Source organism: Octopus bimaculoides, chromosome 13, assembly GCF_001194135.2.
Source record: "Octopus bimaculoides isolate UCB-OBI-ISO-001 chromosome 13, ASM119413v2, whole genome shotgun sequence".
Lineage (NCBI taxonomy): Eukaryota > Metazoa > Mollusca > Cephalopoda > Octopoda > Octopodidae > Octopus > Octopus bimaculoides.
Genome location: NC_068993.1, coordinates 27403033 through 27417860, shown reverse-complemented (window position 1 = coordinate 27417860; position 14828 = coordinate 27403033). Strand labels below are relative to the sequence as shown.

The 14828-nt window shown below is 34.7% G+C and overlaps 1 long non-coding RNA gene across 1 annotated transcript in view; it reads left to right on the top strand.

Moving 5' to 3' along the window:
* The window catches only part of LOC106869263 (uncharacterized), a 10202-nt gene extending 2005 nt beyond the window's left edge, over positions 1-8197 (top strand). Inside the window, exons 3-4 of the long non-coding RNA XR_001409387.2 lie at positions 2305-2384; positions 5570-8197. This is a non-coding gene — a long non-coding RNA (uncharacterized LOC106869263). The remainder of the gene's footprint in view (positions 1-2304; positions 2385-5569) is intronic.
* Positions 8198-14828: the final 6631 nt, after the last annotated feature.

Sequence of the window (14828 nt, the reverse complement as noted above, 5' to 3'; positions counted from 1 at the left end):
GGGGGGGGACATAACACCTGTGATAGTCAAAGGATTCCTGTATTACTAAACTGATCAGGGTCTTGAACTGGTCAGTTCCATTTTGTTTACACATTTGACGTGGGATTTGCTCATTTTCTTTCATGGAGTTTACCATTTACAGAAACTCAAAACATAGCATTGAAATTTGTAATAGGATACCAGAGGGTATCCTATTAAATAATGTTTGAAACAGCAGTCTTCCCCACTTTGAGTCAAAGTGCTACTGCAATAAATAACAGCAACAACAATGATGACAATAACAACAAAAGTGAATACAAGAACTGTCAGAATAGCAGCAACATTGATAATGAGAACAATAAAAATGAAAAGAATTAACAGCCAAAACAACATACTTACCTATGCTACCAACAGAACCACTGATGCTGCCACAAGTGTTAACACAACTCCATTAATAGTACTAGTGCTGTGTTTAGCAAACCTAGTGTTAATAGTTTTGCCTAGTGGTTTGAATGCAAGAATTTTTTATTGTCTCAGGATTTTGGCTCACTTGCACTAAATGAGGCTGCAAAGAGAGGGGTTTGGAGATACCACTATGAAAGGTTGCTTAATAAAGGGAATGAATGGGAGGAAGAGAGTCTGCCGCATGTCGACCCAACAGAGGAACCAGCTATCCTAATTGACAGTACCTTGGTAGATAAAGCGACCAAGAGTATGAAGACAGGGAAAGCCCCTGGCCCATCAGGAATCACTGCAGAGATACTCAAAATATCTGGCAGTGTTGGCTATAACCTAGTCACCCGTATAGTTAATCAGGTGATACACGAAGGAGTCATACCCAATGACTGGTGTAGCAGCACAATAGTCAACTGCTACAAGGGTAAAGGTGACGCTTTAGATACAAACAATTACAGAGGTATTAAGTTGTTGGACCAGGTAATGAAAGTCACTGAGAAGGTCATAGCCCAACTAATTAGGGAGAGAGTCAGCTTAGATGAGATGCAGTTTGGGGGAGACAGGATACTTTCATTGGGCACTCTGGATCATAACAGGTCAACACAGGTCACCAGAGACTCAAGTACTCTTGGATTGGAGGTAATGAGCTCAACCATCTCCCAGCAGTCACCAATTTGTCTTTCCTTCTGTTCATCACTGAGCATCCTGAGAACAAACTTCGCACAAGTTCAGATCTTCATTGATAATTCTGTGTACTGTTGCTACACAAACTGAATTTTCTCAACCATCTCTGATATTCTGACATCCCTTTCCCTCTCACACCTCTCATTGTTTCTCACCTCCTTTTTCCCATTGTTGAACCTCTTGCCAGCAAAAAACAGATGCTCAGCTCATACAAGCTAATCCATAAGCAGTCTGGAGCATTTCATAAATTTCTGTAGCATTGTTGCCCAATTTAACACAAAACTTTATTGAATAGTGAGCTTCCAAATCATCTTCATGTCCCAACTGCATTCAGCTGTGATAAACAGTGTTGTGTTCAAAGTGCTGTTACAGCCATCTTCTTCAATCGGAAATAAACAAAAGCTAGCAGGTCAGCTTATTAGTAATGATGTACTAAAATTACAGTAACCTAGGGCAGAAATAAATGACTTTCCTTAAAAAAAAGTCTCAAAATTTCTGGAATGCACCTTGTATTTATTTTAATTTCAGAAAGAACATATAATTTAACTGTAGAGATAGTAATAATGAACTTAACTGTATATAAATCCTAAAGACTAAATTAATACTTTTTTTGGTAACTTCTGGGATGCATTTTGTTCTGATTTGCAGTGTGATTAAGTAAGGTTTTGATGCTTTGTGTTGTCTGTTGATGAATTTGAAATAGGATAGGATGCTCCTACTTTCTCCATATTTGTAGTGTTTTTGTACAGATTTGTCACCATCAAATATGTTTCATGCTTGGTTTTGACAAATGTTTTTCTGTTCTTCCTGTGTTGAACTTTCATTGTATAGATGGGTTCCAACCATGACCATTTTGCATTTTTCCTGACATAATATATTGAGGATTGCATTATCCACTCAATCTTATTTTTAAAGCTGGCAAGATATAGCTGGAAGAAGATATGGCTGCTAATTGTAAGAGATCAGGTGATGGTGTATTAGCACTATGTTTTGAAGAGGATTAAATGAGATGTGGTAGCTATGCATTTCTCAAGTGAATTAACAATGTAAGGAGTAAAACTGTATCAATTGAGACATTACTACTGTAATTCACACCTTACTTATGATATTAAAAAAGGAAATTTTGTAACTTTTATATTGTGAAAGTGAAAATAATTGCTATTTTTTTCTCAAATCTTTTGACAGTGCCAAAAGTGCTTATGTGCAGTGTGCTAAGAAGTTTGGCTGTAATCAAATGCCAATAAAGCTTAAGAAAATCATATGTGGTAAGTATTTGAGATAGAAATAGATCTTCGATTTTTTTCACTTGTGGTGTTTTGTACTGTGGCAACTAGCTCAAGAATTTTCAGAACTTTCAGTACCAATGTTTGGTGCTAGTCCTTCCAGAATCTAGATGAGCCTAGAACAACTGGCCCATTTTATGCCTAGAAATAGACTGCTGCAGATTTTCCCATCTTCATTCCAGTGAGTTGAATCTTAAAGATTTCAATCTCTCCTAGTAGTTCAGTTGATGTATGGAAGCAACCATTTTTTCGGTGGACCCCTGGATTTCCCCAGGCTGACCATAATCAAGGAAACTTGTTTTTAATGTTCTCATGATACAGCCTGCTAGTCATCTGCATGCAGTTGCCTAGTGTCTCTCATAGATTCTAATTCTGGAATTGTGGTCCTGCTGCATTTTGTATATCCATATTATTTGGAGATTCAGTAGGAGCTAGTAGCAAGGTACTTCTTGTATTAAATTGCATTTTTTTTTTTTTATTAGCTCATCTGTATATGGCATCAAGATTCTGTGAGTTTTCATCTAGGTTCTTGATTACTTTTCATGCCTTGGTATTAGTCAAGAATGGTATGCTAAATTTAAGGATATTATTGAAAAGCTATTATGGACAGTAACAGTACCAATACAGCTCCCTATGGAAAACACTCTGGATGGACAACTTTACCATATGACAGTGTTAACCTGCAGAAACTTGACTTCAGATACAGAAGTTAAGTTTCTGCTGTTAACAATCCTGTAACCACTGTCCTAATTTCCCTCATCATACTGAGATCACATGACGTGTAGGAGATCACTCCAAGATTGACTTCATCAAAAGCTTTTGCAGAGTTAGGTTTACCACAAATTTTATTTAACTTGTTGAGTGGCTGTTTCAATTGTCATTAATATTGCTAACACTGTTATCTGAACCTATTTCAGTGAAACTCATTTAGTGAGTGATTCTGTTCAAGGAACATAATCTTTCTCTCTGAAAATTTGTTCCATGATCTTGCTGATAGTCAAACAGATAGGTCAGTAGTCTTTAACCAACCTTCTTTCACCTATTAAGTCATTACTGTAATATATTTTTATAGGATAGGATACAGATAAACATCCTTCCCGAGTAATACAGACTCATAGGGCTGGTTTCTGTGGTGCATATATTCTCCCCTGGATGGGATGCCGGTCCATTACAGGATTACTCATTTTTCCAGCTGAGTGGACTGGAGCAATGTGAAATGAGATGCTTTGCTCAAGGATGTAACATTTTGCACAGTCCAGGAATCAGAACTACAATCTTACAATCATAAGTTCAACACTCTAGCCACTAAGCGAAGTGCCTCCATCATATTTTTATACAATAATGAATTTTAGTTAAACTGATGCTACAGCTAATAGATAGTGAAATAAAGCAAGCAATCTTTTATTATGAAATATGAATATGTGCAACAAACAAGAAATCAAAATCTTAATAGTAAAACAGAAAATTTTCTTCCCTACATCATCATCACCATTATTTTATGTCTGCTTTCCATGCTGGCATGAATTAAATCAGTCATCATATCTTATTGGGAGGTACTGTTTCCATAGACTGGCGTTCATACAAGTCATTTAGCTTGGCTTCTATTACTGGATGTTCTTACATATGCTTAATGCATATATGCTGAGGTTTGTTTCCAGTAAATATTTAGGCTTCCCATAAGACTTTCAAAAACAGTTATGTATGATAACTGAAAATATAAATTTAAAAAAAACAAACTTATAAGGAAGAATATAATCTGGAGATATCTCATGATAGGCTGAGTGAGCATTTTTCTGGCATGAGTTAATTTATTTCATTATCCAGGTGAAGAAACATTTAGTTATCACGAGATGTATCATGATTAAAGCCTAAAGCATTAAATATTTGACTTGATACAATAATAATTGATAAATGAGAAAGCAAGCACATGGTTTCATGTCCCCACTGCTAATGTTCTGTATCTATGATGAAGACCTTTAGTATGTAACAATCCAGATCTCTAATCTCTCTATGGATATCACATAGCTAGATAGCTGTACTCTGTGATAAGTGTTTTATTGAATTGCAATGCTGAGTTCAAATCCAGTGATGTCAGCCCCAATGCTATTTTATGTATTCCCTATCTCTTATACACAATGTCTGTTATAATTTTTTTAAACTGAAGTAGGCAGCCCATAGAGAAATGCACCTGGTTAGTTTGAATATATTAGTTTCTCTGTTTCAAGTATTTACTATATACTAATTCACACAAAAAAAAAACTATACATACCTATATTGAAAAATGTCCCGATAAAATGTTAACTAGGGTGTGAGGGTAGAAGGTTAAGCCAAATATGAAGTAATTGGTGAATGAGAAATTGCAAGTTGGGTACAGCTCCAAACTTTTTAAATTAAAATTAGAAGTATGCACACTGTGAACAGATTAAAATATTTCCTTGATGACTAATTTAATCTATAACATAATGAGTTACATAAATAAATATAGGTACAATGCCAACCATTCACTATGTAGAGTTTTATGTTTGATTTTGTTTGAGAGAGGAGAAAGGACAGCAGCCATTACTTTTTTGAAGATAACTTTGTCTCAGGACTGGTAGGAGGAAATCATCTTCAAACCAGATTCTAATCTGAGCATTTCAAACAGTGTGTACTTTACTGAAGGCAACCAAGGCTCATGTAGTCATGTTAAAATGGGCTACTTATCATGCGTTCAAGCAACTATCTAAATGTATTCACTATTTCAGATTACTCTATCTGGTTTGTTGTGATTACATTTGATGACTGTCTTAACTATTACAATGTTGTAATATTCATTAGTCTCTTGTTTTTAATTAAATGTGTGAGCAACTTACCCTTTTTGTATTTTCCTACTCACCTTTTGATACTCCTTTCAGTGGATAACATTATAATAATATTGTTTACTCAATCACATCATGTATCATTAAAAAGTAATTCTTTGATGATATTTGGGTGGGGGCAGCTAATGATGTCTGCATATTGTGTGTGTGTGTGTGTGTATACATACATACATACATACAGTGTTGACTGTCAGAAGAAAGGGTGTTATATACCACGAAAAAGATTACTATTTTTATTTTGGTTGTATATGTATGTATAGAAAGATATTTGTTTATATGTCTGTAATAAGTAATATTTTTTTTTCACAGTGTCTCCTCCTGTGAATGGTTCTTCTTTCTTTGGATCAAAGATTCTACTTACGATAATAATTGTTTTCACTATTTTGTTTGCTTTTATTACTACTAATGTGATTATGGCTTAAATACTATTCTTCTAAAGCTTTATTTTATTTTTATAATTGATATTAATCACTTGTTAGATAACTTTAACAATAAGTTTTTTGCTTTATTAAAACTATATTTATTAAAACAAGATAAAATATTTGGGATTGAAGTCATATACTGCCAATACATATGCTGCTAATATATTTACTTTATATAAAAAATGATGATAGAGTCTTACAGTCCATCATGTTACCATGTCTTAGAAATCTACTGCTAGCACATCGCTAAAGCCTTTATATGTGTCAGTCATGTAGGAGTTCATCCTCTCTCAACTGAATTCATAGTGAGTTCTGAATTCATAGTGAGTTTGAATTCATCAGTAGGTGGTTTATCTCTTGTTTAGTATAAAGCACCAACTCTATGACTCTCTTTCGTCTATTTTACTGCTTTATATTATTTTTACTGTGCCTGCATTAGCATGATAGTTTTGTACTTCTTGACTTTTGTATATTTTTGGAGCAGTAGTGAAACCAGTTGACTAAAATATGTTGGTATCTAAAAATATGTATCATAGTATTATGTGGAATAAGATTTAGAATCAACAAGTAGGGACTGGATTCTTATGTTACATCTAGTGCACGATGCTCAATGTTATCTTCAATGTCAAATTACAGATACTATAATACCAACAATTAACTGAGCTAATTATTTGATTTGGTTTTGTAATTTGCCATTTCTCTTTTGGGATGTCTTCTTTAAATCCTAACTTAATAAATAATCATAATAATAGAGTTGTTTTTATATTTACCATTTGAGGCCTGATTACAGTTAAATGAATGTCTGAAAACCACAAATAGTTGCTTTTATTAAAAGAAGACATTATGTTTACAACAGTGCAACAATACTATTTCAGAAAGGTTATTGAATGTACTTGCAACAACTGTTGCATTTATGATTATCATTGCTGGGTTTGATGTAAAAAAAATAGTTACTAAAAGATTCAGTTTGAGTCAAATTTATATCCGGGAGGTTACAAAATGAAGTAACTTAACTTTCAATTTCCAACTAATTAAGTATCTATTTAGCTGGCATTAATATATTATTCATTATTTGACCTAGGGTGATCCTGAGTTCGCAGTTGAATTACAATTTTAATTTTGTTGATTTTTGTAAGAAGACTAGGCTGAATTAGCAAGCCTGATTATGGGAATACACAAGCATTGTGAGATACATATTAAAGACTGTAATGGATGGAATTATGACAATTCTGCCAACATATCTGGTGAATACATACTTTCTGTATGTTCATAACTTTTGGCAATTTATTGAACACCACCACCACTACTACTATTACTACAAGATTTATTAAGAGTGGAAGTAGGTTCTGGAGCTGAGCCAGGAGCAGAGTGTTGGTAGGTACCCAAGTGTTAAACTTCCAGAAGATAATGCAGAATCTACTTTACAAGATTTTTGTGTATAACAGGTTAACAGATAATAAATGTACAATGATACTTAACAGTAATAAGTGCTGTTTGGTGCCTTGTTACTCACTAGACATCTTGGCAGAGTTATTGTATTTCTGCCCACGTTGGTCTCAAAGTGTTTGAATGTCTTCATAATTATGCTTGTCAAGTATTACAACAATCAACAAAATTTAAAAATCATTCTTGAACCACAGATTCAGTACCACCATCCATCACATAATGTATAATGACCATTGATTGTATTACATGGCTAGAATTTTGAGTTACATTAATCGAGATTGAACATCTTGATGGATATTGATGAAATATCATCAATATCCATCTAATAAAATCTTTAGGATAATCTTTTGGATGCAGCAGGCACTCTTTCCAAATCACATCTGCATATTCTTTAACTGAAATATCTGAAGGATAAAGTCCAGTATCAACCTCACATGTTTTAGGTATGTTTTCTGTTGAAAGTTGGCTCTTGTGTTCTTGGACTGTTTCTGCACATGCTTCTGTCATGTTTTACAGGCTTTCTGTTGATTTTCCATGTCAAGCCTACTGTCATGATTGTATCTCCAACAGTGCTGGTATAACATGAGCCTACAGAAGTGAGCCCATGTACTGGAACAATATGCTGCCAATCATGCTGGAAGCCAATCACATATAACATCCAAGAACCTCTGAATACTTCTTTTTCCCTTTCATTCAAGCTGCCCTCCAATTCATCCCTTTTTATGTGCACCATATTTGTGCTGGTAAGTTGACATGGTAGAAATTCTGTAAGGAAAGCAAAAAAATTTAATATTTAAGATTCACCTCAAGACCCATTTCCATTTTAGTGGACTTTTGGTTGGATTTTGGGGAAAATGAATGTTATTTCTCCTGTTAATGATTTCTGACTATCCATGGAAGTGCCTTGTTAGCATATAAATTATGTGTTATTGGATATATTTTCTATAATTATTTTGTGAAGATTTTTTTCTGCTGTATAGACAAATAAAATAAATATACTTTTTTTCATTTAAATTGCATTTATTCAATCAAATTGCATAATTAAAGCTCTTAAAGTGTTGCCTTATAATGTCTTGTGTTCTCTTTTTCCATTCTATTTTGTAAATTGGAATATTTTCCCATTCATGACTAAGCCATAAAAAAGAAGACAATTGGTACTAATGCTATCATTAGCAATGTAACAATGAAAAGGAAAGGGAACCTCTTGTTAATCAGAGTAATATTACTTCTTTAAGACTTTTTTAGCAAGATTCCACAAAAGACCAAAGTACTTTGTAGTTCAGTAAAATAACCTTTACAATTCAAATTGTTTATCATTTATATCTTTTATAAATTCTTCAATTGATGTCTTGGTTATTGGGACAGAGTTGGAAGTTTTTGCCCTTGACCATGCATGTCTATGATCAAAGATCTTGTCTTATTTCCAGGTGTAATGTATCCCAAAGTACATTATCTAAAATTAAGGTGTTATTTCTTGTGGTATGGCTATCTTATAAAAGTCCCATAACATCTGTAAAAATTTTAGTACACAGTTAATGGAACAATTAAATAATATTATTTCTTGTGGTACATAACTGTCACTAGAGGAATCATCGTTCAATTGCACCATATGAAAATTTGAACTTAGCACTGCAACATAATAAAACAATACTCAAAGGTAGTGATGCTCTGTTGGGAGATATATGAACATGTAGTTGTGGGGAGCCATGTGGAAAAAGTTTGGCATTTGGAGACCACAGAAGTTTGTGATGGGTGAGACACTTTAACAAGTTACTTGGTGACCCTGTCAGTGCTGGTGCCATGTAAAAAGCATCCACTCCACACTGTAACGTAATTTGCATTTGGAAGGGCATCCACCTGTAAAAATCTTTCCAAAACTGACCTCAGCTGTGCTAGTGCTACGTAAAAAGCACTGAGTCCACTCTGCAGAGTGTTAGGAAGGGCATTCAGCCATGAAAACCATGCGAAAACAGACAATAGCCTGGGTAGTCATCTACCTGGTTGGCTCCTGTCAGTTGTCCTACCCATGCATGCATGGAAAGCAGATGTTAAGCAATAATGATGATGAAGCTTCATTGAATGATGAAGCTGCTGAAGCAAGAATCCAACATATGAAACATAATAAATAACAAAGTAGTGGAACTGTTAGGAAGTCTTCACTGCTCTTACTTATATTGTTAAATCTGACTTTAGCCAAGTAACTTGCTTCTGTTAAAAATTGGCAACTACCTTGATATTGTCAAGAGAGGTGATATTCATTTATCAATAATACTGTATCCATACATAAAAAATTTTGAGTTTGTGCCAACCACAAGCTTCTCACTGAAGAAATTGCTAATCATAACATTTTTTGCTACTAACATACTTTATATAATCAAGAATTTATCTTTTGTAATGTCAGTGCACATTATAGTCTATAGTTTATGCTTCTAATGCATATTTGGAAATGGTTGTCTTTGTAATTTACTACAATCACTTTGCACTTAGGTATCTATAAGGGGGCACAGAGATAATTTAGTTTTAGAAGTAGGGTCCAAGAGAACAGAAAAGATGAGATCTACTCTAAAGTAAGTTTCAAATTCTATCATAGTTTACTTTAACCTTTCAACCAACTAAAGTTGGTAAAATAAAATACCAGGGATCCTTGTAAGTAGTCCAGCTGGACATTAATGTCTATAGGTGCTTGTATCAGAATGTAGGTCTGTTTCCCCTGGCTTAATACATGCAGTTGAATATTTGTTGCATGTAACAGTAGGCCTCTTACCGAAGAACCACTTCCACAAGTATTCTCTAACAAACTGTGACATGAAACAATGAGGAGAGTCTCTATGTGATTGTTTACTTTGATAGAAGTAACTGCCAAATCATTGCTAATTGGACTCCACTGACTTAATAATACAGGACTTAGTATATATAGAGCTACATTATCTATGTATAAGGAAAATAGTCAAGATGGTTGTGATTAAATTTTCTTTAATCACAAACTGCTTGATCAAGGCTGGCCTCAAGCTAAACTGTTAATGGGAAGTAGGAAGTAAGGCATCATGATTTCAAGGTATACTCAAAACAGGTTTAGATATCCAAATTCTTACAACAGTGAGCTCTGCTAAAAACATCTGACTGAGAAACAAAAAAAAAAACATCCACCAGACAAACTATCTTTAATATTTTGTGTATAACAGCTGCAGTAGCATTGCCAAAGATATGTCAGCAGTGTTCTAAAGAGGGTTACAATTTCTACCTGTAGGGAATCAGAAAAAGTATTTTCTAGCTCTGAAAGAGGAGATTTACTTCTGAAAAATAAGTCTAATTCATTTCAATGTTGTATTTGTTTGCTAAGTCACCTGATTTGAGATTATGTTAAAACTGAATTGGTTACATCATGGAAGAGACATTTTAGCCATTTAAGAACAAACAAAAATTGTTATATTTGCTTCTTTTTGGCCACACTTGTTCTGAACTTGGGTCAGTGACACAATATCAATGTGACTTTTCAGAATTTATGAGCTGTCATTTTTTAAAGACCAATAAGATTTTTTTATGAAAGAGCTGAGATACATATATTTGTAAATGGATGCAGCTATGGCTATGTGTTTACAAAGTTCACATTACAGTCGTGTGATTCTGGGTTCAGTCCCATTGCATGGCAAGTGTCCTCTGCTATAGCCTCAGGTTAATCAATGCCCTATGGAAACTAAGAAGTTCATCAATGTAGGTGTACACAAGAATGTGTGTGAATGTCTCTTCCTTCTGCCTTTATTAACAGTATTAGGGGTAAAATGATGTCTTTGTTTATATTTTCCAGTAAATAAAAGTACTCTGCGGTCAGTGGCTTCATCACTTCATATGTATGAGAACCAGTGAATTGAAAATATCTTACTTAGAAAGCATGTGTAAATTAGCAACTGAAAGAGCATTCTACCATAGAAAATCTACCTCAGTAAATTTCTAACTCAATGCCAGTATGGCAAAATGGATATAAATATGATAATGGTCATATATATATATATATATATATATATATATATATAACAACCACTGCAGATTTCCTGACATAGATCTAGTGAAAATTATAATGTTACTGTAGATGACATTAGGTAGTCCAAACGGTGAATGTGCTTTAATCAACATACTAATAGACATATACCCAAAGTAGTTACACACACACACACTAGGTGAAAATGGATTTGGTAGAATGAAAATGAAAGAAACCTGCGTATATATATATATATATATATGTGTGTGTGTAAGTGTTTGGAGATTAAAGGAAGACTCATTAAGGAGTATACAAAACTCAAGAGGAAAATTATGCCTAAAATCAAGTTCCCTACTGGAGTTTTTGTTCACATTAATAAAATGGCTGGATGAATGAACAAGGAATAAAGTTATGAATTGACAGTGTGTTTTGTAGGCAACCTGGTGAATTTAGAAAACAGCAGAGCTGCTTGGTATGAGATATGTTTAAGTGTCACTTAACAGAGGGATCATGACCAGGAACAACAGTGACATGGCAGTTATTTCTGGTGGTTTAACTTCAGTTGTACATCCACTCAATATTTGTTTGAACTAACCATTCAAGGACCATGTTTGTAAACAATGGAATAAGTGGATGATTAGTGGCAGAAAATCTTATACAAAAGGTGAAAATATATGTGGATGTACTATGTAAATTTGTTATCAAGGTATGGAATGATATTAAAGTAGAAACGGTCATCAGGTCTCTTAAAAAGTGCAGAATATCTAATTCACTAGATCAAGGGTAGGCAATTTGTGGCCTGCCACAGAGTTTTCTGTGGCCTGCAGGAAAAATTTTCAAAGTCTAAAATTTTCATAAACTGATCATGGTTAACTGCTAATACCAAGGCTAACTTGAACCAAGACTTGCTTCCTTTGTCTCGCAGAAAATTAGTCCCTTGTTTTAATAGGTGGATACCTATTGCACTTGCACCCATTCATATGCATGCACAGTCCTTTCATATACAGCAGTTTTCTCTTTACAACAGTAAGAACTGTAATATTTCAATCCGAGAAAATACGAGCCCTCCTAATAAGCACAGAATCAAGAAAGAATGTTGTCCATTAAATGAAGACTGGACATACAAATATTTGTTTAGCGATTCAGGGAATAAGGCAATGTGTTTACTATGTCATGAGACAGTTGCCGTATTCAGGGAATATAACTTGAAATGACACCACCAGACAAAACATGGTATGTTTGGTAGCGAAATGTCTAAGGAAGAATGCAGAAAAAAGCTGCAGTGTGTTATGAAGCTGAAGAAGCAACAGACCATATTCATGAAGTAACCAACACTTCAGGATAGTGCTATGGAGGTAAGCTTCATGGTAGCATACAACCTCATTAAAAACAAGCCATTTTCTGATGGTGAGTTTGTTAAGCAGTGCTTGATAGATTGTGCAAGCATCCTGTGCTCTGACACAAGAAGCAAATTCGAAACTATTTCATTATCAAGAAGGACCATGGTTGCACAGTGACAAACTAACAGAACAGCTGAACATTGTGAGTAAAAACTTTGTCTGGTTTTCTTAAGCACTGGATGAGAGCACTGATAACCAAGACATTGCACCAGTGGCAGATTTACAACATTGGGGCCCCGAAGTTTAAAATGCTATGGGGTCCCCCATTACAACCAGCAACAGTAAGAGAACATCCAACAAAGGTCAAAGAATTTTCATGCCCTTGCAGGAACGCCAACCTTGAGGTGCTGATAGCCCAAATGGTGGAGTTCTTAAAAATGAGTCTGACAGTGAGCCCTCTTTCCACCAGAAACAAAGGGTGGTTAATCACAAATATCTTTGTCAATGTAGTTGTTCCATGGCGGATCACCACAATTTTCTTTACAAATTTAAGCATTATATTTCAGATTGTGATTCTCAAAGTCACTGGTGTAAACAAATATTTTCCAGGCTATGCCTTATACTTTTAAAGTTATAGGGTTTGAAAATTAAGGAAGCATGCATGATACTTCAGAGAATAAAGACATAAAACATAACAAATACCACAGTTAATATAATCTAATATTAATCTTATATTTAAGATACATATGAAAATACAAATTACAAAATACTCTTTTTTCTGTTTTTTATGGCAACGTATTCCCTTACAGTTTTATCATATGAGAACTTCCTTGCAATGTCATTTTCTAGAGACAATATGCATAAGGAATTTAAGCGCTCTTCAGTCATGGTAGACTAAAATTTATTCTTTGGAAAGCTTTGAGAAATTCCTTTCTGCTTCACAGCTCATGATAGGCATTGTCAAGTACAGATTAAGTGCAGTAGTAATATTAGGGAACACTTCAATTAATTGTTGCTTTTAAATAAGCTGAAGAACTTCTGTGCATTGCATTTTAGATGGTGTGTTTTCTTCTGTGTTCTGAGGTGGTGGGAATTGAAGTTGAGGTATCGTCCAGTGAAGGTCGGCTTGCAGTATACAGAAGTATATTTGGTGCATGTTATTAATACATCCAGGAATGCTAGCTGATTGTCTTTTTCCTTTTCCATTGTGAACTGTATGGATGGCTTTATTGAGTTCACATAATCTAACAGCTCTTGGACGTATTATTAACATACACCAAGTATGGATTCAGGACAGCCATATACCACAAGCCAACCTTCACTGGATGATACCTGAACTTCAATTCCCACCATCCATACAGTGTAAAGAGAGGGATTGCTTAGTGCCTAAAATATCGAGCAAAGAATATAAGTAGTAATCATGATACACACCACGAAGAAATGATCAAGCTCAGTAACAATCTATTAAGCAACTACTACCCCCAAAACATACTATCCATTCCACTTATGAAGAAAAGAGAGGATGAAACCAATAAACTGTCCACAGTCGGTTTACCCTATACAAAAGATATGCGGCCCATATGACATCAGGACAGTATTCAAGAGTAATACAACACTTTGCAAATATCTCCTTCAAGTAAAACCACCAATAGAAGAGAATATGACCAAAAACTGCATGTACTCCATCCCATGCAGCTGTGGTAGGTTATACAAAGGCGAAACATGTCGCCCCCTCAAAATAAGGGTAGAGGAACATCGCAAAGCTGTAGAGATATTGATAAATCGGGTATAGCTGATCATGTATGGAAAAATGGAGACCACCTCCCCCTGTGGGATGAAGTTAAAATTATAGACAGAGAACGCCACTGGAAAATCTGAAAACTAAAAGAAGCAGCACATATGCTAGGACACAACAACCTCCTAAGTAGACCGAGTGCAGAAATGAATAGCATATGGAAACCAGTATTAAGGAAGGATAGGAAAATATCAGATTTATAAGCCCATAATTGCCCATGGGCATATGGTGTAGTGGTTAAAAGAGCACAGGCTACTAACCCCAAGATTCTGACTTTGATTCCAGGCAGTGACCTGAATAATATCAAAAAATACCTTAGGAATGAGAACCCAGATTCGAAATTTCTCCAAGACACCTGATGAAGGCTGGAGGGTATATCAGCCAAAATGTTGTGTTAACAACAAACAAGATGAGGACAAATATCCATGTAAATAATGTAAATAAATTCTGAATTGTTAATCAATTCTGAGAGAAACTTGAACCTTCCATCCTCTTGCTTAACTGGATTATCAAGCAGTCATAGACTTGATTTAGAACTTCTATCCTAAATTTTTCAACCCTTTTAAAGAAGCCCTATCACTTGTTCCAT